The sequence below is a fragment of the Lissotriton helveticus genome, chromosome 4_1, assembly GCF_964261635.1.
Source record: "Lissotriton helveticus chromosome 4_1, aLisHel1.1, whole genome shotgun sequence".
Lineage (NCBI taxonomy): Eukaryota > Metazoa > Chordata > Amphibia > Caudata > Salamandridae > Lissotriton > Lissotriton helveticus.
The window spans coordinates 822,655,998-822,682,944 of record NC_136063.1 but is presented as its reverse complement, the minus strand read 5'-3'; positions in this window follow the sequence as shown (position 1 = coordinate 822,682,944).

Sequence of the window (26,947 nt, the reverse complement as noted above, 5' to 3'; positions counted from 1 at the left end):
TATATATTGGCATGTAATCTGCACCTGATCCTGAGTTTCCTCAACATACCCTGATCTATAAATAAAGAAGCTACCTATTTGTACTGCGGAGTCCAGACTGATTACTATACCTAAGGGACTTCATTACACTAGGCCGAATTTGACACTCCATTCCAAGTGTTATTGGGTATAAACTTTAACACCCTATCTCTGCTCCGTGTCTGATCAATGTCCACGGTAACACCCATAAAGTCTCACCCTCTGAACTATGTGTGTATTGGAGAAAGCACTGGTGTTATAATTATGTGCCTTGGAAATATTTAGCTATATCAAATCAATGAGATTCTTAACTACATAGCTGCTGTCTTACCTCCATTTATAACTTGACTGGTGGAACTTAATTTTCTTTATAATTTCATTTCTGCTCACTTCAGTGGTGCTGCACCCATCAACCATATGGGGACAATGTTGGTGCCAGCTTCCCTTCCCTTAAGAGACACAAAAAGGAGGATTCCAGTAATGTGGTGTGGTATTACAGGACCAATTTAGTTCTGTGCACAGACATACCATTCATACTTGCTCTTTATATACCCTCCTCCATCATATGTTTAGTCCTCTCAACTAGTCTATTAGCCTTAAGGCAATATAATGCAGTTGAACAATGGCAGATAGACATATCGCTCAAAAAATCTCTCATGAGGTCTGTAGGCGGCTGGCTTTTTAAGGAGTGACATAACATGCAAAAAGTCCAGACTGCCCTTGTGGGTTTACAGGGCTTACTTTAATAGTCCTAAGTGCAAGTGCTCTATTTGTGGTAGTGTGGTCAAGCCCCGCAGGCTTATCAGAGAGAAGTGTTAAGCATTTATTGTACACACACAGGCAAGAAATGGTTCACACACCCAATAACGAATCCGAGACCATTTCATAAAAAATACAGCTTATTTTTATAAGAATTTAGACACCAAGATCTTTGGAACAATTTAAGCACAAGCAGAGATATCAGTTTTAAAGAAAAATAGAAAAATAGGTCGCATAACGGTTTCAAAGCATAAGCCTCAAACGCTACAATGTTTTCCTATAAGAGAAAAACACAGATAGCAAAGAGGTACTTGCAAATGGAAAATACCACCAGCAGTTTCACTTTATCTGCCCGGGGTATCTGGTTGGCATGGTAGCCTCGAGCGCTACACCGTTGAAGTCAATGGGACTTGAAACATGGGCTGCAAAGAGGGACTCAGGATCAAGTTCGGATGAACCCAAAGGGGAGCTCAGGTCGTGGGATCCCCTAGGGCAAGGGCACACAGTCAGAAGTTGTGGACCCAGGCTGAGGAGCTTGGGTGAAGAGGGTCTTGGCTGGCTGGTCACTGGTGTTCGCGGCTCTCATGATTGTGGGTAATTTGCATAGAGAAGGAAAACAAAACAGCAGGGTCCCTCTAGTCATGGGTCTCATCTGTCCTGATGTCCCTCAATGTGCAGGAAGGCCTCCAAGGGGGGTGTCTGGGCTGGACACAAAACAGGCATTGGCTGGTGCCAGTGCCCGGGTACACAGAGTATTGGTGCAGGGAGGTCCTGGAGGGTATAGCGCCTTGGTACTCAGCTGAGAAACGGGGCAGACCTCCTTGAGCCACGAAAAGCTCCTCTTGAGGTGATGCATCCTCTATGAGCCCGATGGCCAGCAACAATGTGGACCAGAAAAATGCGGTTGGTGCCTGCGGATGCAGGGGGATGGCTCCTCCAACCCCAAGGGAGATGATAGCTGGTTGTCGAAGTGCTGGAACAAGTCGGGTTGTTGTAATTGTTAAGGAGCAAGCAGCAAGGAAGGGTTTGGGGCCAGTTTCTGCTCAGGTCCTTGATTCTTGCGGTGTCATCTCTTCTTTGTGCTCTTCAGTTCACAGAAAGTCCAATCTGCGGTCCTGGTGTCAGGGGGACCCTTAAGTACTCAATTTGGAGGTGTTTAGGGGAGTACGAGGTATTAGCCAATTGGCTACCTACCACTAGGACGACTACATCTCTTATATGACCACTTCCTGTGAGGAGTGGGCATAACCCTGATCCAGAAGTCCCTATTTCACCAAAAATGCTAAATGGGACACAGGGGGTGGTGGTCGCCAGGTCTGGGTGAAAGCCTGGGTAGCATATAAAAGGCGATAGCATGGGTACCATTTACCAGGGTCTTACAAGGGTGCTAAAGTTCTTGCCAATTGGGTCACAATTAACATGTGTATAGTTTTTAGGGAATGAGCTCTGGCACTGGAGTCTGGTGAGCAGGGACCGAGTGCACTTCCAATCAAAAGCATCAGTACCAGAGGGCAAAAAGTGGGGGCTACCATGTCTAAAAGAGGCACTTTCCTATAAGGTCCAAGGAGGATTGCAGTTCATTGTCAGTGATGTGATGAAGACCTTGGAGATGCCTTAATTGTGGAACACTTCTAGTAGGAAGTCTATAAGTATGTTAGTGGTAGTGTTAGGTACACAGTTAAAATTAATCGAGCAGGAGTGATAAACTATCATCCCTAAGACAGCATGTTTAGGTAACCCCTTCTTGCCTATAGGCCTAATGAGATTTAAGGCCACCTGCACAATGGTTCATCAGGAACCTTTACAGGTGAAAGCCTGTCAAGGTGTAGCACAACTTGACCTTGTTTTCTAATTGAGAGTCACGTCCCAACTACCAATAAATCAACCTAATCTTGGACTTCAAGTGCCAAGTCTACTTTTCTCAATGTATTACTTATGCTCTCTGAGAGATGTATACACTTTGTAGGCCTCCCTAATAGAATTTGTTTGAGAAACCCTTCAATTTCCTCATCATCTTTCATACTCTCCTCCCATTCATCTTTCTGCAATCCATTGTAATATAATTACTAGATACACTCCTCAGCTACATTCTCTTATTCACAATCATTCTTCAGAGACATGCCTGGTACATAATCTGCTGCAAAGGTTTTATCTCCTGATGGGCATTCAACTTTGAAATTAAATCCTTTCAACCAAAAAGCCAATGGGAAATTCTGAGAGTGCCATGTTCCAACCCTTCAGAGGAAAAACATGGATTTATGCTCCATTTTGATTATGAAGTGGATACCCCATAGGGAGAAAGAACAAATATTGACTGCCAAAAACATTTGAGTGCCTCTCTTCGCACTACTGAAAAACTGGACTTAGAACCTCTCTTAGGACTCGGAAGGCAAAGGCTATGAAGTGTTCTCTTTCCTCTACTATTTGGGTCAAGGTGGCACATAGTCCATTGGCGCTGCCACCGGTAGTTAATATAATGGATCTTAATACACCAAAATTACCTAAGTATTTCTTTTAAATATGTTTTTATTGAGCATTTTCGCATGCAATATCAACATAAGTCTTCGATCCCGTGTCAAAATTACCTAAGGATGTCGCTTTGGAAATGGCTAGTATGATGTTATTAAAAGCAGACTTACACTAACGGGACCAACAAAACTGCATCAAGTGAGTGTAGTGTTTCATACACTTTTCATAGACTTAAATTTACCTTTCCTTAATGATTTCATGGGTTCTACTTCATCAGCGACATTTTCCACACACCTTGAATAAAACTCTGCTAGCACTAAGAAGGACTTAGGTTCCTCTTTGCTGGCATAGTGTATTTTTACAATGGCTTCTATGAGATCTGACTTAGGTTTGGCAACTGCAGGAAAGTAGGACCTGCTTCTTACGGTTACCCCCACTTATTGCTAGATGTGATGGTGCTTTTGACTAGTCTGACTGGAAACCAGCTAATCAGGACCCCAGTCTATCTGCTTTCTCCTTAAACTGTTAGGTTATGTACTTAGGCACACTCTAGATTGGATACTGTGGTACCCTTGTCAGTCCCCTAGTATATGGTACACATGTACCCAGGCAGAGGTACCCCAGAGGCCTCCCGTGGGCTGAAGCATGCATTATGCCACCCATGAGAGGCCATGCAAAATGGAACTACAGTACTGCCATTGTAGCCTGTGTACGTTGGCGCATGTACCACTTACTTAAGATATAGGTTTAGTATATCTAAGGGTCACAGCACTTAAAACCTATAAGTCACATCTACAGAAGGCCTTTACAATCCTGAGGGGAGGGTGCTTGGTTCTCAGTGAGAGGGTGCCTCTGTCCCAGCAGGACACCCCTGCAGCCCTCGGAGTCCATTGTCCCGGGTTGTCAGTAATGCAGCCATAGACTAACATAGAGGGCCATTATGCGACCGCGTCATGACCAACTCTAAAACGGCTGAAACAAACCCTTTCGTGTTTGGTGTCTAACATGTTGGAATCATACCCCCACACCGGTAACTGGTGTGGAAAGTATGATTCCCCCCTTCAGAAGCGCACTTCATGGGATCCCTGGTGTTCCCGGTACCAGCCTTCTAGTCGTGGACAGCACAAAATGGTTGCTGCTGACCAGAGACACATTTCTGCCCTCCTGCTACTGAGCCACGCTAGAGAAGGGGAAGGTAGAACAGTAGGCATCCTGTCACAGGGAGGTGTGACCACCTCCCAGGCAGGATTTAGTGTATTAGGGCTGGATGGGTGCTCTTGCCAGCGACTAAAAGTCTGCATGAGGGGCACATTTGGTGTTCCTGTGCATAGTCCAGTTCAAACCAGTCCTGGGAGCCATTGGCTCCCGCTCTGTCGTGAAACTGGACAAAGGACATGGATGTAACCTCCCCACTGTCCAGACCCTCCCCAGGGAGGGTCCCCTGAATCTTTCCAAGCCTCTCCCGTGAGTACTTAAGGGCTTACCTGGCTGTAGGACTTTAGATTCGACTTGGACAAGATTCTGAACAAGAAACCACTGCACTTCGACCGTCTGGACACTCTGCACTTTGCTGGACTTTGTTTGGGCGCGACTTCGTGTCCCACTCAGTCTGCTGCAGCGTCTGTGCCTGTGCACCATACAGGATCCATGTAGGACCTGTGGAGCATCAAGGACAACCGAAGATAGTCTCCCTTAGAGTGAAGGCGTCACTCCCCTGCATTCGCAGGCACCTCAACACAGCTGACCGGTTTGCTGATCCAGAGCTCCTACGGACTCAGAAGGGTCCAGCAACACAGGAGGTGGGTTTCTACATCCTTTGAGGCCCAAGCTGCCCTCTTACTGAGTTTGAGGCCAGCGTCCCTCTTGGGGGCTGCAATACCCAAACCCCTGTGCACCGCATGTATTTGCAAGTACATGTGCTTGTTGGCATTTCCTGAACAAGTGCATTGGGTTCCGAGTAGCCCCAACCTCTGGCACCCTTTCCTACTAAGAACTTTGACCTCCTTGCACTAAGTGCTCCGTGGGCTGTTGTTTGGTGAAATCGCTTGACATCCGCTTGCGACTCCTGTGCCTCTGGCCTGTGAGTCCAATTGAGGATCATCTTTGCTGGTCTTGGGCTCCCCTGGTTGCTCCAGGCTCGCCCTGACTCCCCTATGTGTGGTGAGTCTCCTGGGCCTTGCCAGTCCGAATCGTACACTTCTTTGACCTTCTGCATGGGTTGCCATTGCCAAGGCTTGTTGGTGCTCCCGCCGGACACCGACCCCTCAGCACTCGACATCCTTCATGTTACAGCTTGCATCTGACTCCTGGTTGTCCTCGACAACTCCTGGTCCCCGCAGCTGCAGAGTCAAGGACTCTATCAACCAACCGGAAGCACCCAACATCTGTGAGCATTGGTCTACTGAGCCCCTGATCACTCCCAAGTGACCCAGACTCTGTCCCCTCTGCTTTCAGGTACTCCTCAACAAGAATCCACCTTTGGATTCCAATGGACACTTTTCTCCCTTCCAGCAGAAGCTCTTCTTCGAAGTCCTCCACTGGCTTTGACGGTGGTTTCTGATGCCACTTCAGACCTATGCACCCGGCTTCCCTGGGATAGGTAACTTGAGTACCTCTGTATCCACGTGTGGGATGGCTCTCCAACCATCTGTCTTCCACTGGGTTTCTTCAAAGTCCACTGGGAAGGGTCCTTAAACTCTAAAATATCAACCGCGACTTTCCCATAGACTTGTACTGAGTACGCAGTCGAGTTCCCACACTGCACACACACTCCGTGGGATCCCTATCAACTCACCTTGGGTGGTCCCTGTGGTTTCAACAATTCTACATCCTCTCGACATTGTCTTGACTCAAGTCGTGGTTCTTATACCACTTACTTAGTATATGGTTTAGTCCCCCCTCTGGGGTCCACTGTGTATTAGTGCTATTTACTGTCATTTCTTTGCTTAAGTATTGTGTGCTTTGTAATTATCGCCATTTTGGAGATACAGTGTCATACTAGATAGTGTTATATTAATAAATACATATTTTTGTAACTACTGTGTGGTTCCCCTTTCATTTAACCAATACTATATGGTTACATTCTGTTAAAACAAGCTGCTTAACATTCCTTTAAGACTAAGATTGAAGGCTGCTCTCCACTTAGATAGCTTTCTAAGGTTATCTTTGATCTCTTAAATCACCATAAGGGTTGTTTGGACTGGTGCAAGGTGCTCACTTGAATTAGTGGACAGCATATACCAGGCCAACTTCTCACAGCACCATCATGGGATATTGTGCCCCTAGTAATGCAGTGACACAACTCCTAAGTGATGCTTGTCCTTTTTTATATTGAAGCCCTTTTCCTGCAGTCCTTGTAATAACATTTTGAGAGTTTTAATCAATCAAGATTTATAAAGTGTGGCTAAACACCTGATAGGCTTTTTAGGGCTTGCTGGTCCACGAGGCTTATTCTAACAGCGAGGTCTTAAGGGCCATTCAGAATTCTGGAAGAGACGTGATGGTCCAGAGTTATATGGGGAGGCTGTTCCAGGTCTTTGCTACGATTTGGGAGAAGGAGGGTCCTCCACTTCTGCAGATGTGGGGAGTACGGGAAGCCAGTAGTGGGGCGTGATGTGGGTTCATCAGGAAAGGCCGAGGATGAGCCTGGCTGCGGTGTTCTGTATGGTCTGAAGTCTATCTAGGAGGTTTGATCATGCCTATTTTCAGATGAACCGCAGACTAAGATATTGTTTTGGAAACAAAGGACATTAGGTAACTCCTCAAAGACAAGCTGTCTGGTCTGCTGGAAAACACCAGCAGCGGACGCTAGCCCAAAAGGAATCCCATATTGGTATGCTCCTTGGGGTTCATGAATGATGTGAGAGGGTAGGAATTAGAATGTAGTTCAAGCTAACCTGATGATATGCTGAGGACAAGTCCAGCACACTGAATCCCCAGATATCTTTGACAAGACGAAGCATACTATATAACCTGGGTAGGGCATATCTGTCCACCCAAAGGTTGCTGTTGTAATTTGTTTCTAGTCAGTAACTCCTGAGGCGGAAGCCGGGAGGTTGTGTTTTAAAAAGTTTTAATTGTGTTCCCCTGCTAAAATCCCACGCGTTATTTTGCACAGTTGCCTATTTGCTTATTTGCTTATTTGCACAGTACTTTCAATTTACCTGAATCTGTCGACTTGGGGCAGATCAGGGACGCTAGGCAACACCGGGGACTGCCGCCGAAAACCGCCGCCATCTTAGAGGTATTTCGGAGCGGGCAGCGGGCTAGTTGCTGGGCACAGTGTCAGGATAAATGGACCCCCTCGATTGTACGCGCAGCGGACGAGCGCAGCGGGTGTGCCGATGGCGCGCCAAAGGCAAGCCCGTCGGCGCCCGTCTGCGCCTGGACCGGGCCCAGGGCCGAAGACCCTGTTTCGTCTCCTTCAAAAGCTAATCCCGTAATTAACCAGGCAGATGGAGAGACCCCGGCTGCGCATATCCATAACAGCGATCAGCCATTACTCAGGTACAATTTTGAGCAGCTACAGGCTTTAAAAATTCCACAATTAGCGCAATGTTGTAAACTACACTTGGAAGGAGAAAATTGCACCATGCCCTAACTGTAGTTTCACAGCTGCTCTAGATTGCAAGCCTACTGGGAACAGTGAGAGAGATAAGTACGACCTCAGCAATTCCCAATACAAAACTTTTTCATTTCTCAGCTTAAACTGCAGATCTTTACCTAAACACACATTTGAGATCTTTAATCTACTAATGGACGATAAGCCTGACGCCCTTTTTCTTACGGAAACCTGGCTCCAAGGGAGCTCGGGCCCAGAAATTGCAGTGGCGGTGCCCGACCACTATGCAATAGAAAGCATTGACCGCACTAACAAAATAGGTGGCGGGATTGCTATCCTTTTTAAAAAAGAATACAGCTGTGACCTCACTCACTTGCCGTGTCCTAATTGTGAAGCAGCTATATTCAAGCTTGCCCTCACCCCCAACTTTACGTTCTCTGGTATACTTGTTTATCGCCCACCTGGCCCTGCTACAGCATGGGCAGCGGCCCTCCCAGAATTCATAGGTCCCCTAGTTATGAAGGCTGCCAATTTCTCCCTCATCGGAGATATTAACTTACATCTAGAAAATCTAACTAGTACATCAACTTCTGAGCTTATCTCCGATTTAGCCTCTCTTAACTTAAACCTGCTAAATTATGGACCCACTCATATTGCAGGTCACCTACTTGACCCCATTTTCACTGATCTCAAGGAAATCACTGTTCTTCCTGCACTACCTATTTGTTGGTCAGACCATTATCTGATTAGGTTTTCACTCCAAGTAGCCACACTGATGTTTAGGAGCACCCCTGATCAATCCAAGCTAATTAGGAATTGGAAAAAGTTAGATATTGATATTTTGAACACCTTTCTAAACTTGTATACTCCCTGTTCATTCTTTATCTACAGCAGTACAGAATTGGCTTATGGCAGCAATTAACACCTGCCTTCCTTTGACCAAATTAAAGCGGAAAGGCCAGAGACCCCCCGCCCCATGGTTCACGGAATTACTGAAACAGGAAAAATCCAAATGCAAAACTTTTGAACGTAAATGGAGAAAAAACTACTCACCTGAAGCAAAAAAAACGTACAAAAATAAATTAAATAAATATCACACGCTCTGCGATAAGGCACGAGACGATTTCGTGTGCTCCACCATCTCGGAGGCTCTTAATCGATCCAAAACTCTATTTAAGATGGTGAAAAAACTTGCGGGCTCTAAAACATCATCCATTCCACCGGATTTAGACATGGGTCCAGTGCTCACTAAGCCACTGGAGTCAAGCTATCCTGGCTGAAGACGGCTGATAGCCAGAAACCGGTCCTAGGATGCTTGATTCCGGTCCAGGGAAGACATGGCTTGACAGTTCGGGTTGGGCTGTTCCCATGAGGCACAGGGTCAAGACTGATTTGCATATGGCCATGTCTGAACTGGGATGGCTTGGTGAGCAAAATAACGATGCGTTAAACCCAGATCTGTGACTGACGGTAAATGTTTTGCCATTGTCCAACATTCCGTCCATCATCTTGTGTGTTTTGCTGTTCACCCTATGTGGGAAGGGTATGCCCAGACGTGAGTCTGGTGCTCTCCATGCCACTGGAGTCAAGCTATCCTGGCTGAAGACGGCTGATAGCCAGAAACTGGTCCTAGGCTGCTTGATTCTGGTCCAGGGAAGACATGGCTTGGCAGTTCGGGCTGGACTGTTCCCATGAGGCCCAGGGTCAAGACTGATTTGCATATGGCCATGTCTGAACTGGGGTGGCTTGGTGAGCAAAATAACGATGGATTAAACTCAGATCTGTGACTGGGGGTGAATGTTTTGCCTTTTTGCAACATTCCGTCCGTCCATCATCTTGTGTGTTTTGCTGTTCACCCTATGTGGGAAGGGTATGCCCAGATGTGGGTCCCTTGCTCACTAAGCCACTGGAGTAAAGCTATCCTGGCTGAAGACGGCTGTTAGCCAGAAACCGGTCCTAGGATGCTTGATTCCGGTCCAGGGAAGACATGGCTTGGCAGTTCGGGCTGGACTGTTCCCATGAGGCCCAGGGTCAAGACTGATTTGCATATGGCCATGTCTGAACTGGGGTGGCTTGGTGAGCAAAATAACGATGGATTAAACTCAGATCTGTGACTGGGGGTGAATGTTTTGCCTTTTTGCAACATTCCGTCCGTCCATCATCTTGTGTGTTTTGCTGTTCACCCTATGTGGGAAGGGTATGCCCAGATGTGGGTCCCTTGCTCACTAAGCCACTGGAGTAAAGCTATCCTGGCTGAAGACGGCTGATAGTCAGAAACCGGTCCTAGGATGCTTGATTACGGTCCAGGGAAAACATGGCTTGGCAGTTCGGGCTGGACTGTTCCCATGAGGCACAGGGTCAAGACTGATTTGCATATGGTCATGTCTGAACTGGGGTTGATTGGTGAGCAAAATAACGATGGATTAAACCCAGATCTGTGACTGGGGGTGAATGTTTTGCCATTGTTCAACATTCCGTCCATCATCTTGTGTGTTTTGTAGTGGCTCTTATTGCCATTATTACTAGTGGCTATGACGATTGGGACCAGCCATTCTGAGCTTTCTATGGGCTCAATAATTACATGAAGCAATAGTTTCTCTAACTCAGCCTTGAGGGGAGCATGCAAGAGGTGTGGATTGGCCGAAGAGTGAACTACTGGTTTAGCATTAGATTTTAACATCATACAATGCTGGTAATTTGTAAACAAACCAAGTTTGCATGTAAAAACACCAGGGAATTTATAACATACATTTTCACTGCAAAAGGAAGAATTTAGTAGAAGATCTAGGTCTGCCTCATTTGGGCTACTTTAATTCAACTTTTTTATTAATGTTTCCATCCTAGCAAATTGGATTCCCTCCTTGTCACATACGAGATCTTTCAAAAGCTCCCCTACAGGCTTGAATCCTGTCCCAAATATGAACAGAAAGAGAGAACCCTCCACACCACGGGTGCGGCCTACTGGTCTCAAGGCGCTACAATAAAATTGAACGAATATTATGTTTAAATGAAGGAACATGATGTTTAAAACTGACGCCAGAGCGTTCATATGCTTTCTGTAGTAAGATAACTGCAATAACGTGAATCAAGAAGTCAGTTGCAATGGCCAGTTCTTTTTTTGGACTGTGCTACATTCTGAGCGCAACAGGAAATGATTCACAGGGTAAAAGACACGGCGACCGCAAGAGCAGCTCTAAAACGGGCTTCCTTGAGAACATCAATGTGCAGTCGCGACTTTAAAAGTGCATGTTTTACTCTTTGCTGTGCCTTCCTGCAGTGATCACTTCAAACAGAATGAACGCGTTTGAGGCCGATTTCTTTGCATACGTGGATCTGGGAGTTGAGATAGATTTGTAGATGGGTTCATCTGTAGGCTGCAGTATACAGTAATGGCAGTGCAACACTGATAACGTTTATATTGTAATATCTGATTCCTGTCCTCATCAGAGCAGCTTTCTTGCCTGTTTCAAAATCAAAGAGAACTAGGCCAGGGCCTGTTTTGTTCTCAGGGCAGAATCCGTTTTGGTCTGTGGTTCTTTAAGGGTATTAAACGAAATAAAAAAAAGAATGTAGAATGACAGGGAGATAAAAGGCCCATGGTCCTCACTCCTGAAGACCTGTGGTTTGTTTACGGGCACTCAGTCGATGAGGAAGTATTGCAACCAAGGGGCCATTGCATAACAGGCTGGAGTTTCTCAATGTGGTAGGTACTTGCTAGGAAAGGAGTCTGGTAAACAGGAGTTTCCTGCTTGCCGTCCTCCCCAAGGTTCACTGGCCCAGTGAAAGGATGGGTTATTTGAGTTAGGGACAGAAACAGATAGGGCTGGTAATAACATAACTGCAGGCCAGTTTCTGCAAGCTCCCCAACCCTTGCTGTCGAGTGTGCCTGGCCTCAGAGGTAAGATCCTGAGTCAGGCAAGATGGTGAAGTCCTGGCACAACACCTGCAACAGAAGTAGACAATGCATAACACTGACCTCGTTTCAGAGTAGTGGGGAATATTCTGATCCCACAGAGCGGAATTCCGGGTGTCGCACCGCTGCAGTTTTCCCAAGACAGGTTCACCAGCATCAAGCATTTGCAATGCAATTGGTCTCGCATTTAGGAGAGTTTGAGCTATTGCATTGTAAATGACAATGCCTTTTATTCATGTGTTGTTTTTAAAACAGATAAATATAAGGCCTTGTCATTTACAATCGCGGTACAAAAGGGGGTGGTAATGGACGGAGCATCTGAACCGCTTGTCATTTACAATGCCAATAGCTTAAACTCTCGCAAATGTGAGACTTATTGCATTCCAAATGTGTTCGGCGCCCGTGCTATAAAGACAAAAAAAAACATTCGGAGAGCGCGTGTCCTGCCTGCTTTTGAGAAAATAATGCTCAGGGGCTGTAATAAAAGCCTACAGAGTAACAACACAGTAACAGGGGTTGTCCTCGTGAAGGTTACAAAATGAGACAAGGCAGTACTAAGGAGGGACTACTACGCTTATAGACCAATAAAAAGCCATAGTTTACAGTGGGCAATGACACAAGCAAATGAAAACTATGCGCGGAGAGTGGGTGTAGCTTCAAGTCCATACCTGAATACAGCATACCTCGCAGAGCAGCACATGCGCTGCCCAGGCTCGACCTAAACAAGCCTTCCGGAATTTATTGGTAGAAAATGCCAGGAAAAAAAAGAAAAACATGCAGAATGTGGAACAGAAAATAGTGATAGAACCTATTTTGCCTAATTCCGTGAAAAAAACTCAGAATAGAATAGGGGTATATTCATTTACCTGGTGGCCCTCTATGTTATTGTACATATTCTATGGAAATTCCTGAATGTAAAGCAGTACTGGTCCACTGTAGGCTTGCTTAGGTATGCAGAACCCACTTTAAGCTCAAACTGCATTACGCTGTCATACTTTAGATGTACCCAAAATCTCACACCATATCAGGAAAAGGATATCCAAATCTCTGGAGGTATGAGAAATAGGTATTTTGAGATTACGGGGGACAGTGAAGATTTCAACTTTTGAATTGTGGCTGAAAGACATATTTGATATGGCTTACCATGAGAAAATCACCTGCAAATTATTTGATCATATGCCCAAATTCGATAAAATAGGGTGTCATTTTTGACACCATGAGCAATGATATCCGCATCTTGCCAGTATGGAAGTGCTTGATTCCCATATTTCCTCTAGGAGTGATATAGTATTTGCTAATACATTCTTATCCTCCTGCTAAAACATAGTGAGCCCACTGTACGTGGCCTTTCTCATGAACTCTATATCCATATGGTGTCAAACTTTTTATTTTTACACTTTTCAAGGGTATCGAGATGCTGTCTGATAGTGCTGCCTGTTCTCCTATTGGTTGAACATCCATGTCTTGAGGTCATACGTTGTGCTTGGTCAGCTTTGTCTGTCCCTGACCGAGCCTGCAGGGAAACCTTTGTGAACCCCCACGCACCTCCAGGAGACTCGGCGCCTCCTTGGGTCATAGAGGTGGATAAGGAAGGCTGTGCTGATAGAGGAACTGTGGACCGCATGAAACCCCATCCAGTCGTTCCTGAGTCATTATAACAAACAGGTTAAAGGTATACCTGTTATGATTTTGTCTATGCAGGACTACTCAAATTCCACAAGCAAACTCTTGGAACCAGTACTGCAAAGCTAGACATTGTTGTGTTCTGAACTTTATTCACAGTAGAGCAAACTGTATGTTACATCCATGCATCAGTATGTGGCTAGCTACAGGATCCAAGGAGCAGAGAGATACTGTTTATTAAATGCCAGAACTAAAGAGAAAGTTCCAGGTACAGAGTATATATGACTGCTGCCCCCTTTCGAACGAGGCCTAAGCCTGAGTCATGAATCCAGCTGGAAGGACCAGTGGACGTCCTTGCTAAGAGACGAGCTCGGCCTGCTGTGAGAGAGGATGCTGGACTGTCCCCTGCAGAGAAGAGCCTACCTGGAAGAATGAGCCCAACAGTGCACTTGTCTGTGAGGTTCTGTGGAAGTGCTTGAGGCCTGCGCTGCTGTCGGACATGTGTTCACCCAGGAGGTGAAACATACAGTATCTGTCGGCATCGCCTCGGTCCATGGGAAGCGTTGTCAATCAATCAATCAGGATTTGTAGAGCGGGGCTGCTTCACCCATGAGGGTCTCGAGGCGCTGTCTGATAGTGCTGCCTGTTCTCCTATTGGTTGAACATCCATGTCTTGAGGTCATACGTTGTGCTTGGTCAGCCTCGTCTGTCCCTGATCGAGCCGGCAGGGAAACCTTTGTGAACCCCCACGCACCTCCAGGAGCCTCGGCGCCTCCTTGGGTCATAGAGGTGGATAAGGAAGGCTGTGCGGATTGAGGAACTGTGGACCGCACGAAACCCCATCCAGCTGTTCCTGAGTCATTATAACAAACAGGTTAAAGGTTACCGGACCTTGTAATACGTTCCAGCCTTTCCAGGGGGTCTGATGAAATAACATCAAAAACACCATATGTCCCCAAACAGTAGTACCTTTCAGCAGGTGAACTCCTGTGAGCTTTTGGGTAGACCATCCGCCCTGTGTCTAGGATGCGGGTCAGCATGTAGATTTTTGGGAAGAGATGTGTGAAGGCAGGTGCCACGAAACCACCTAAATACTCTTAATACTCCCAACGAGGATTGTGAAAATGAAGGACGTAGTGGAGCAGTTGTCTGGGTCTTCTTTAAATGGAAATAACAAGTGACATTTCTGTTCACCAAGCTGAAGTCCCGGATTGGCACAGGCATGTCTGTTGTGACATAAACAGGGACCACGTTACTATCTAGTCCACAGTTCTCCAAAGTCAGTTCTGGAGGGACAGATCCATGCCAGATTTTTAGCATATCCCCATTTAGATAAATGTAATTTTAAAAAAACCTGAATGTCAGTAAGAAGCCTCTGTGCAGGTATTCTGGCGCACACACACGACTAGGTGGAAGAATACACTGCGGATGAAAGCAAAAATGAAAGCAAAAAGGCGATCTATATATGGCACTGAGAGCGAGCAATGACGGAAGAGAATTCAAGCAGGGTGGTGCAGCTCGGAATGCTTTAGCTAAGCCTCTGGTACAATCAGCGACCTGGAATAAAAACACTCAGACAGCGGAAAGTAGATGGGCTCCATTAAATCTCGAAGAGGCCAGAACAAAAGGCTCAAGCGCAAAGTATGTTTCAAAGAAAAAAGCTTACTTGGCTAAAGGAGTCTGAAATGAGTGCTCCTGTCTTAAAAGCAAAATGACAGAATGTGTCCTCAAGGGGGAGGGGATAAGCCTGAAAAAATAAGTAAGGACTACTTTACTTCCCATGGATGAACTGAGCTTTCAAAGCAGGGAGCTCATTGGCCGCTGCTTATGTGTGCTTTCTTTCCTTTAGAAGGGGAACCTTGCTGTAAGATTTCCAAATATGTGGCTCAAAGCTCCGTGTTCTTTTACTGAAGCTAAGGGAACTGTGTTAGCTGGTTTGCTTTAGTCTCACCCACCTCCAGGGTCGGACAGGCCTATTGGGCAAACAGGCAGTGCTGGATGGGCTGGTCTGACAGATTAGTGTGAGAGCAGGTTTTTAGCAGTTTGTGGGCCTGTTTTGCAGCTTGGTGGAATGCTTTGTACTGTTAATTTCCCTGATATCACAAGAATTGCCTGCAGCAGTGCTTTAAATGGGCTGGTACTGTCCAGTATGGAGTACCGGCACTTTTTTATTTTGAGGAGGAGAGTACCGGCACTTCTCAAGAGAAAGGCGGTACCTTTAATTGGAGAGTACCGGCACTTCTCAAGAGAAAGGCGGTACCTGTAATTGGAGAGTTCTGGCACTTCTCAAGAGAAATGCAGTACCTTTAATTGGAGAGTACCGGCACTTCTCAAGAGAAAGGCGATACCTGTAATTGGAGAGTTCTGGCACTTCTCAAGAGAATTGCAGTACCTTTAATTGGAGAGTACCGGCACTTCTCAGAAACAAGCAGATACTCTTCTACAGAGTAACAGCACTTTTATTTTTCCATTTCAAGCACTGGCCTGCAGCAAACACAGATGCATGCAATCAACTATCCCTTGCAAAACACCCATACAGCGTGACTTTACACATTCAAATCTTACAAGACTTGCAAACGTGGGCCACTTTTTAAAGCTATCTGGTTGGCTAATGAGGGCCGTTGTTATTCTGGTGCCCAGCTCTGTCTTTTTTCTTCCGGTTCGACCCCGCCCACCTATTCTACATCATGGAAGACTGCGGCAGGATTATGGCCAAGGCGCAGAGAGAGAATGCGGAGAAGAAAGGCGGCACGCACAAAAAACACAGCAAGCCAGGATCATGCATCATGGGGGTCCCTGATCCTGAAAAGCCTGATGGCCAAGAAAAGAAAGACAGCGGCACCAGGAACTCTGGGAGTCGGCGTGCGAGTCAGGTGTCGCTATTTGGGTGAAGATGGCAGCGCTGGGAATCAACCCAGCTGGTGAGGAGGGTGCCACATCAAGCAGCACAAATCACAAGAGACAAAAAATAGTTTCTCTGTAGGAGCAAAATAACGCTTGAACTCAGATCTCTGACATCGAAGGAACGAGAGAATTCTGTTTTCTTTCTATAAGCTAATTTCATTTGTATCAGTGAGTTATAGTTTGCTCATTTAATGTGGCCTGACTGCCTGTCCCTCATCTGCCTCACCCAGTACTTTGGGCCACTCGGCCTTGTAAACAAGTGCGCCTGCCCCCTTTTATTATCAGGGTTACCAGCTGGTGACGCCTGTGTTGGATGGGCGTGGGGTGGGTGTAATTAGCCCCCCTCCCCCTCCCAAGGAAGGGCTGCTGCATGACGTGGCCAGCAGGACACTACATGCCTCATTCCCACTGAGAATCAAGTGCTAAGAGAGAGCTGCTGGTGATTCAAAGTTGGGTCCTACAGTTCACAAATTGAGCCCAGTCATCTCTGATTGCCCTTGTACCGTCAGAGCTAGGTTTCTAGTGCATTAACAAAATATTCTAATATGTTTTGTGGAATGCCAAACAAGTCCCAAGAAACTTTGAAAAAATGATGGCATATCAGTGGATTTTTGTTGACCATAATAGCCCCTAAACGTTGCCTACATAGCCATATGCATTACAGGAAGTAACAGAAATCTGATTAGGAAAAGGCAGTTGTATTACAAAATGTTTTTAGCATTTTTTTCACTTCAATTTTCCACTCAGTCATTCCCAAATAAATTCCCAGCCATATCTTATTAATACAAGCATTGGCATAGCCAATAGTTCTCGCCTTTGGGACGTGTTATTAGTTTTGTAGAATTTGATGCTTCTATAAGTAATATTTTGACATTTTTTTTCTAAATGGGAAACAAGCACCTAATTGTAGCAGTTGACTAGTGTGCCATCGTCAGCCCTGGCATTACCTCCTTAAAGAAAGGGATGCGCTTGACATTGAAGATGGGGGTGGTGATGTTGCTAACACTACTGATGGGGGGAACAGAGGCTGCTCGGGCCCTCAGCCTCCTCTTCCTGTAGCTCGAGGGGCTGGAGATCATCCCTGAAATTGGTTATATCCAGAGGGCCAGGAGGAGGCGTGAGGAAGGGAGAAAAGGAGCGAAAGGGGACGTGGGAAATGTGGGGTGACGTTTAAGGGGTGGCAAGGTGAGGGGGAAGAGGAAAGAAAGGGAGAAAGTGATTTGGTAAAGAAAGGGGACGGGGTAGAGTATAAAAAAAGCAAACGTTTTCAGACACAGGCGGGATAGAGAAGGGACGGCATGGCACCAGATATTAAATAATAGTGAAAGGCATTAAATTACTATAAATACCAGGCAGTGAGGGGGGAGGCAGATCCCCCTGATCATAGGCTGTGCTCTGTGCCTGCATACATGAAATGCTAAGAAACAGTTTGGAGCGGGAGGCGTTTCCTTTGAGAGAGCGCCATTTACAGTGAAATTTGTAGGGGTGCATCATATGTACAAGTAGTCAGCACCCGCATATACCTAGAGGATTTAATTGTGCTCAGATGCAATATGGGATAAGAGTACTAGAGAAATTGGTATTAGCAGATGTGCAGAACCAATGTTACCAAGTGCAAATCCATATTTGCTGCAAAATATAGAGATGTTGTTGAAATGAAATCTTCTGCTAATTAGAACTGTGTTTAAACTGATTCACTAATATGTCTTCAGATTGATTAAGTGAAACGTATAATCATGCTTTATGTACTCGATAATTAGCTTGAGTTAAGAAAATGCATTTGCTTAAAGGAAGAGGCCTCGAGAATTAAAGTGAGGAGTTCATGTAAACGTTAGCCTAGAACCAAGCAGAGGCCTAGTTCATGGAACTTGTGCAGGCCGGATCGAAAATGTCTTGCTTAGCTTTTGATTGTAGAAATGTTTGGTAAAAGATGCTTTTAGTAAATATTGCAACATTGGTAGAATGTGAGCCGAATGAAATGTATTTCTTTGCAGGTGCATCACTAAGTAGACGGTAGAGTAGAAGGGCCCATTGTGTATGAATGTTAGAAATACTAGACCCAGACATGGAGGAGTAGATTAGGAATTTGAAAGAGCAACTTGAAAGGATGAAGAGTCTGGGACCCAAGGACGTCTGCATGGACCAGGATGGACAAGTGCCAGAGTGAAAATTTCCAGAAGTAACACCTTCGAGAGGGGCGTACCTGAAGGCGTGTCGCTCACATTGTGGGGTTTCGTATTAGGGACAGTACCCCGAGGGTGGAGGCAGAGCAGATGGGCTGAGGAGTTAGAGAGAGTGGTCGTGTTGGGCAAGGAGTTTAGCGTGGATAAGAAACTCTAGGCTAAGAGAGGAGTGGGCGAACTTCTTTGGGAAGTCACCACGGCTGACACCTTTTGGTTAGGATGGTTGTTGTTGAGTAGGGATGTCACTTAGTAGAGAGTAGGGACAGATTAACTTGGTTTTCCTTTCTAATGCATACTAGAACCCAAGTTACAGCTATTTTTGTTAGCCTGATGATTTTAGAACTGATTCTCGTTTTATTCATAAGCCGCCTAAGACTTTTCTGTAGGATCATGTTTGTATTAGTGCCCGTTTATCTGCTGAACCTCGTGTTGAGGTGCCTGTATCTTCAGATGTTTTATTTTCTGTAATAAATCTTTAAACTCGATTTTTGGTCAGTGGTCCTTTGGGGAGAGGCAATTGGGAATTAGTTGTAAGAGCAGATTGTTGGTAAATAGGTTGCCTAATTCACTCTATGGCAGGTAAAAAGGTTCAGTCGACCTGTGACGGGATTTTGGAGAATGGTAAGCAGACTCTAGAGAGAAAATCCCGCCTTTCCAGTTGGTAGCAGAGTAGGATGGTTTACCTTCTGGAGTGAGGGTAACCTAGAAGTAGGTTGAGATTTCCCCGAGGCCCATAGAACCAACGATGAGTGCCCAGAGAATCGCGGACGGCGGATGGCGTTCCACGGAAACTGACGAAGAGTGACAGTGCGGCAGAAAGCAGCAGGTCGGAGGAGAGTGAGTATGAAAAGGGTCATGCGTTGCTAGATTGCGGTGTTATGTTGTATTGTGTGTTGTATTGTCTTGCGGAGTTGAATGCCTGTAGTGTGAAAGAGGAACAGGTTGCGAGCGCGCGCAACCGGTGAAAATCTTAAGCTCAAGGGGAGTTTAAGTGGTTCGGGTGTATCGAACACCCAAAGTAATTGTCGACCATAGTAAAGGGGGTCATGAGGTACCATTGATCGCCCGAAGGACCGAGATAGGGGGAAAGAACAGTGTGTGGGTAACGGACACTGGTCGGAAGTTACCGTGAGTTTGTAACCTATCGTTTGAGGCGATTGTCTACCCGTTAGCGGACAGATATTCGCAGGTTGAGGTGACAATTACAGTTAGACTGTGGACGTACAGTCAAGGAAGCGGTTGCTTGGTTGGAAGTAATCAATTCCAGTGTATGATTGGGACGCATGCGAGACCACGAGACAACGGAGAGATGAGGGGAACTGCTGCGAAACGGAGGCGAGTGACGTCAGAAAGAGCCGCGCTGGGATTGGTTGGTTGGCGTGGAGCCGCGCTGGGATAGGGCGGTTAGTGTGAAGCCGCGCTGAGATTGGCGGATTGTCATCAGGAAGTAAACGAGCATTGTAGAACAAGGAAACGTTGTGATTTTCATCATGAAATGCTTTAAAGTGTTGCGAAAATGTTTCAAGGGGGAAAAAAAGATAGAACCTCGGGGTGGGGAGGAGGCTCCACCCGAGGATACCCCAGCTTATTACATGGCAACGAACGTTGGGTTACATACCATATTGTGGCTTGACAATTGGTGTAAGATGACAGACGGAAAGGAAGAATTGACATTCCCTAAATATGGAACATTTAGATTAGAGGTGTTGTATCAGCTGAAAGCGATTATGGCTGCATTGCGACCCTTGCCCAGACCAACACAGTTTGAAGCGTTAAATGCATGGATCAGGGCAGCCCATGAAAAGAACAGAGATAGGAGACAAGAAAGAGTGAAACGATCGGTAAGGGCGGTTCAAGACGCGAGATGGGATGCCATGGCCAAGAGATGGAGGGTACAGACCATAGAGGGGGGATAGGTTGTATCCGTTGCTGGAAAAGACAGGGGATGCACAGAGGAAAATTACGGAAGATGAGGAAAGTGAGACAGATGATAGCCTGATAGAGAGGATGTTGTCAGAAAGACCACCCCCGTACAATCCCGAGTTGGGGGGCACGCCCACATCAGCCAAGAACTGGAAAGCCTCAGATGGGGACGGTGGGGTCAAAATGACGAGTGATGTGAGCACCTCAGAGGACATGTTTTGCCCAGTGAAGGGAGAGAAGGCACCTCCACCTTCACCAGTGACGAGAGTAGTGGGACGATTTACAGTACAAAAGGTACGGGTGGAAGAGGGTGTCCACTCACAGAAATAACCAGATGCTCTTACGGTACCTGTTACCATAGGTCCCATAGTATCAGTGTACAACCCGGAACAGAAACAAGACGAGAGCCCGCTGCAAATGGGGAGTGAGAGATGTGCCAGTGAGGACAGGAGTAATGGGACAGAAGGGTGGAGGCAGTTGCCAAAACCAGTAGAAAGAAGCACTCCTTTGGTAGCATCGGCAGACTCCTCGGAACAGCAGGAGGGTTGGAGGGGACCAATGGATCTGAGGGGACCAAGACCGAGGTCGATGAGAGAATTAAGGCCAGACTTGAGAACTTGGGAAACAATTGTGGACACTCAGAGTGATAGATCCAGGAATGTCTTTGGGTCAGAGAACCAGGAAGATAGGATGGTGTCTCACTGCGTGCCTAGTGAATGCAGGCAGGAGTGGGAACGAGAAGGGGTGGGGAATAGGGGGGCGTCCCACCACACCTCTGGAGACAGTAGACAGGAGTGGGTTTGTGGTAAATAAATAAAATAATACCCTATTTTTGACTAGGCATATAGCATAACAGATAGCTCAATAAATAAGAGTCAAGATTCGAGGTAGTAGGAGTTTCTGCAGGTTTATTACAGCATAAGGACAGGATCAGGACAACCTGCATAGGAATAGGACAATAAGGCCCGGCAGCTGCCGGGGCTGGGTCTGGGATGAGCGCGCTAACATTCAATAACAAAACACAGGCATATATACATAGCGCGAACACATAGCATTACATTGCAGTAGGCGTAGCAGTGGGTGGAGCAGAAGGCGTGACGCGTAGCAGTCGCGAGAGATAACAGTAAAAGTAGGTGTAACTGGGCGTGTACATAGACATGTGGTGCAAAAGTAACAGAATATGTCATGAATGGGCGGAATCATTGGAGGGGGCTACCTAAGGAGCCGGGACCTCTAACCTAATGGTGCGCGTAAACTGGCAATGACGTATTACTAGGAGAGGCTGGGGGCTATGAACTCTGTGCTAGGAGCAGAGACTAGAGTCTGGAGGGTCGGAGCGACATGTACCTAAACCCTATCTAGTATCTGATGTTTAGGGAACATGTTGATATAAACTAGAAGTCATGAGGGGAAAAGCTAACTTGATTCTAAGACTGGACCATGCATTATTCTACATGTAGTGCGTGATGAAGAATATTAAATGACCATTAAATACAGTATTTCTCTTAACGTGGAGACGAGAAGGCTAGACAATGACGGAAACTATTGATGCAGTTCAGTAGCTTAGGAATGCAGAGAAGGAGGACTGAACTGATAACTGGAACTATAACATACTTTTGGCAGACTCAGAGGCAGAGCCAAGCTGCACCGGGCACTGCGAGGCAGGAAGTAAGTGAAGGGTCGAGGATACAGGTGGGGGCTGTATCGCTCCTCAGCGAGGCTTTCAGGAGACAGGAGCTGAATCTGATGTCCGGGCCCTTTTGAGGCCTAGAAACGGGGACTTTATAATGGAATAACGTGCACACTGGGAAACGTGGCAACGTAACTTTACATAGGCCTGATATTCGTAGTATTCACGAGGACTGGGAAAGGACATACCAGAGGTGGACACAACTGTAATTGCGTCTTTAATCGGACATGGGGAATAACATATGCATATTGGTCATGCACACATAACATATGATGGATGAGGCGTAGGGACACAGAACATGGCAAAATTTACTTTTCCACATTCCCTCCTTGTCACTACGTTTCCATCAGGAAACATCAATATTCATGATACCATCTATTATTTCATACAGTACCATTTGCTCGTCTCGAATTGTCTTGGAACGGGATTTAGAACGGGGCTTAGGACTAGGAATACAAGAGGTAGCACACATGCTGCAAATCGCAGGGCCACATTGTATACAGAGGCAGCAGCTAAATATGATCGCTACTGCAATACCTAGAAAGGACAGGAATTTCCATCCCCATGCGGAAATTATATTCCAGAACCAACCGGACCATGTCCAGGTGCCTGGGTCTTGATGTAACAGATGGGCAATTTTATGGAGTCTGGTTATAGCTGAATAAACAGACGGCGCGTTATTTGGAATGAAAATGCAGCAACTAGATCCGAGAACTCTACAGGCCCCGCCCCTATCGGCCAGTATGACATCAAGGACGAGACGATTCTGTAAAACGACAATTCTCATAAAGGATTGCTCTTCGGTTAGGTTACCTAGAGCGGAGGCAGTCTCATCTACTACTGCTTCAAGGGTTCTTGTTAACCTACGGATTAGTTTACTATTTACAACTGTACCTAAATAAGGGAAAACACCTTTATCTATATCAATGAATTGTTCTGCGGCGGTTTCAGTATAATCGACAATCGGGAGATTTCTCTTGTGTCTAGTATGTACTAGGAAGGAATTCCTATGGTAGTCAGGTGGGGCTAGGAAAACAGGTGGCAGTAGGAAGGCAATGTAACAGGTTCCCTCCCAATCGAGGGGCAGATGAACATATGCGGTTTGACCACAAACAAAATAAGAATGATGTGAAGCTTTAAAAATAGATTTCCCACTGTCACTATACTTGATAACAGTAGTACATTCACTATGTCCTACGTGTACAGAACCATAACTACGGACACATAATTCGCCTTTGACTGGTAGTACTGAAATAGCAGGTGAGTCTGGAGTAGTATCTGACTGAACATTCAGGACCATGAAATTCGACGAATAATTACCTAAATTATAAACTTCATTTTCTAGATCTAAACCTGTTCTGTGGGGGAAACCTTGCTTATCTGGAAAACATGTACTGTTAAGAAAAGACATATCTGTTGCGGATGACGTTAACGTGGACCATGCTCCACACGAACCATTATGTGAAAAAGGATAAGGAAAGAGTGGCAGAACTCCCTTCGGTGTCTGGAAAGGGGGGAGTCGACCACACACCCAACAATTAGTGGCATTGCTGGTCTGGTGTGAGTAATGTAACATACGGATAAATGAGTTGTTGCGCATAGCGAGGCGGTAAGAATATTCGTGAGGAGGCAGATCACTAAACGTGTGCTCTACTGTAGCATTAGCAGACATATTTACATGAGGAACTAGAAAATACAGATAGAACGCATAGCTGATGCAGGAAATCATAATGCTGATGAATAATATGAAACTTAGAAAAACGATACATCTGATTGAACTTTGACTGACTCTCTCACTATGGGGGTCTATTTTATACATGTCAGAAACAGTCTAACCGTTTCACCTAGGGGAGGACTTATACAATCAAACTGACTGACTTATTTTGCTAGACCTGAGCTTTAACTTATACTCCTGTTGCGGAGTTTTCTCTAACAAGGGAGGGGTTGTAGTAATGTCTTTTGCGGGACAGTCCTTTAAAACAATGTTTTGGCAGTCTTTAGAATCTTGGGAATCCTTGGAAATGTTCTTGGAGACTGGTTTCAATCCATTGAAAAGTTTTACATGAGAAAGATGGACCCACCCCTTCCTGCCTTCCAACTTGACGGCAGTACGGGTGGTCAAGAGGACCTGACGTGGCTCCTTCCAACGTGGTTCCAGCGGACTTGATCTGTCAAAATTTCTGATCATCACCAAGGAGCCTGGAACGATCTCGTGCGGTGCCACCTCGGTATTGTCTGGAAATGCGGCGGCAACCTGTGAACGACATGAGTTGAGGGCAGACATCAAGGAAGCTAGGTAATCTGTCAGCATATTACATGAAACATCGGTAATACTTCGGGGTCTAGGAGTACCCCACATGTTAGGGGGCCGGCCGAAAACGACCTCATACGGGGACAGACCTGATCTGGAATGTGCAACCATGCGCATATAAAACAAAGCGACTGGCAGAGCTACTAGCCAGTCCACACCTTTGTCTTTACAAACTTTTGCGATACGGATTTTCAGAGTCTGATTATGTCTCTCGACCAGACCGGCTGCTTCAGGATGGCGTACACAATGGAACTTCCACTGGTACCCTAACAACAGGGAAACGTGCTTCATTAACTCTGAGGAGAATGGCTGACCGTTATCAGAATATACGACTCTAGGGAGTCCATACCTAGGGAAAAATTCACGAACCAACTGTTTGGCAGTGGTCGCGGCTGTGTAATCTGGGACTGGATATGCTTCTGTCCACCTGGACAAAGCGCATACTACTACAAGGACATACTTGAAACCTCGACATCGCTCCATCTGAATATAATCCATCTGGAGGACCTCAAAAGGGTGGTCAGGGGGCTGGAAACCACCTTGTTCCACCGGGACACTTTTACCTGGATTAAACTGACAACATATCATACAGGTACGGACTTTCTGCTTGGCTGCAGCTCGTAAATGCTTGTTGAACCAAATGTTCTGGATACTGTCTAACATAGCTTTTTCTCCTAAATGTGCTGGACTATGTGCGGTATTGATAATGACTTGAACCATAGAGTCGGGGAGAAACCATGTGGCTCTACCCTTCGTTAACCATCCTTGATCTGTCTGGACCCCTCCTTGTTCAGACCATTTCTTGATTTCATCGGGAGTAGCATGTAACTGGATATCTATGACATCTTGTGTAGGGTCCTTAACTGTCATACATGTAATCGGATCTGGAGTATGTGTCATGTTAACTGGAATGTCTGGAGTCTGTGCTGTAAGCTTGGCTGTGCGATCTGCTAGATTGTTACCTTGGGAAATAATGTCAATAATTTTCGTATGTGCTTTGCATTTCATGATAGCAATGGATGTCGGTAAATGTATGGCATCTAACAGGGCTTGAATAAGGAGACCATGCTGAATCTTGGTTCCATGAGAAGTCATGAAACCTCTCTCCTGCCAGAGCACTCCGAAGTCGTGTACAACTCCAAATGCGTAACGTGAATCTGTGTAAACATTAACTTTCAGGTTCTTGGCGTGTATACAGGCTTGTGTCAGAGCGACTAGCTCTGCTGCTTGAGCGGACAGGGTATCAATACGGTGTGTTTCAATAACTTCAGTGTCAGTAGTTACTGCATACGCGGCGACTAGTTCTCCTGTACTAGTTCTCATACATGAACCATCCAAATAGAGTGTCAGATCGGGATCTGGTAACGGAATGTCTGTCAGGTCTTGTCTTGGCTTTGTCGTAATGTTAATTACTTCCACACAGTCATGTGGGTCAGAATTTGAACTAACTGATGGTAACAGTGTAGCAGGATTCAGGACGTTGCAGCGTCTAATTCCTATGTGTGGCTGGAACAGTGTCAATTCATAACCTGTTAAACGTGCAATTGTCAAGTGCTGAGTTTGTGTTCGGTTCAAAAGAACTTCCACGGAATGTGGGACTTGTACTGTCAGGGAATGTCCTAAAACTATGGAATCACTTTGTCTGATAGCTAGTGCTGTGGCTGCAACTGACTTGAGGCACACAGGCAACGCCTGGGCGACTGGATCTAATGTGCTAGAAAAATAAGCACAGGGCTTGTATTGTCCTGCTTGATCTTGTGTAAGAACAGATAATGCTGTACCTTCACGTTCAGTAACGAAAAGTGTAAAAGGCTTACTGTAGTTCGGTGTAGCTAGAACTGGAGCTTGGCATAGGGCTTTCTTTAACTCGTTGAAACTAAGTGTATGTTCAGATGTCCAAGGGAGGACAGTCGATACGGCTGCCTCCTGTATCGTTAACTGTATCAGTGGCTTGGCTAGAAATGCATACTGGGGAATCCATTGTCTACAATAAGAAGTAAGGCCGATAAAGGCACGTACCTCCTTCTGGGTTCTGGGCTGGGGAAGACTCGCTATTAACTGGATACGGTCGGGTGTCAACTGCCTTCCCCTCTTGGACAGCAAGTGTCCTAAGTATACCACTTGCTGGACACAGAATTGAAGCTTCGAAGGTGACACCTTGTGCCCCATCTCGGCTAGGAAATACAGTACTGTAAGTGACGCTCGCTCGCAAGCACGTTCGGAACGGGCTGTGATCAGTAGATCATCGACATACTGGAGCAGGGCAGTGTCAGTTGGCATATGAATGTTGTCTAGTTGTCTTTTGAGTGCTTGACTGTAAATACTAGGGCTTTCTGTGAAACCTTGAGGAGCGCGTGTGAACATATAGCTCCTTCCATTAAAACAAAATCCGAAAAGAAACTGGCTGTCTGGATGAATTGGAACACTAAAAAATGCATTCTTGAGGTCTATGACAGTGAAGAACGTGGCTTCAGAATCAATGGCTGTTAATAGGGAAGAGATATCTGGGACTACTGGGTACTGAGGAATAATACATTTATTAAGCTCTCGTAAATCAATCACTAATCGATATACTGGGGGTGCATTTGGATCA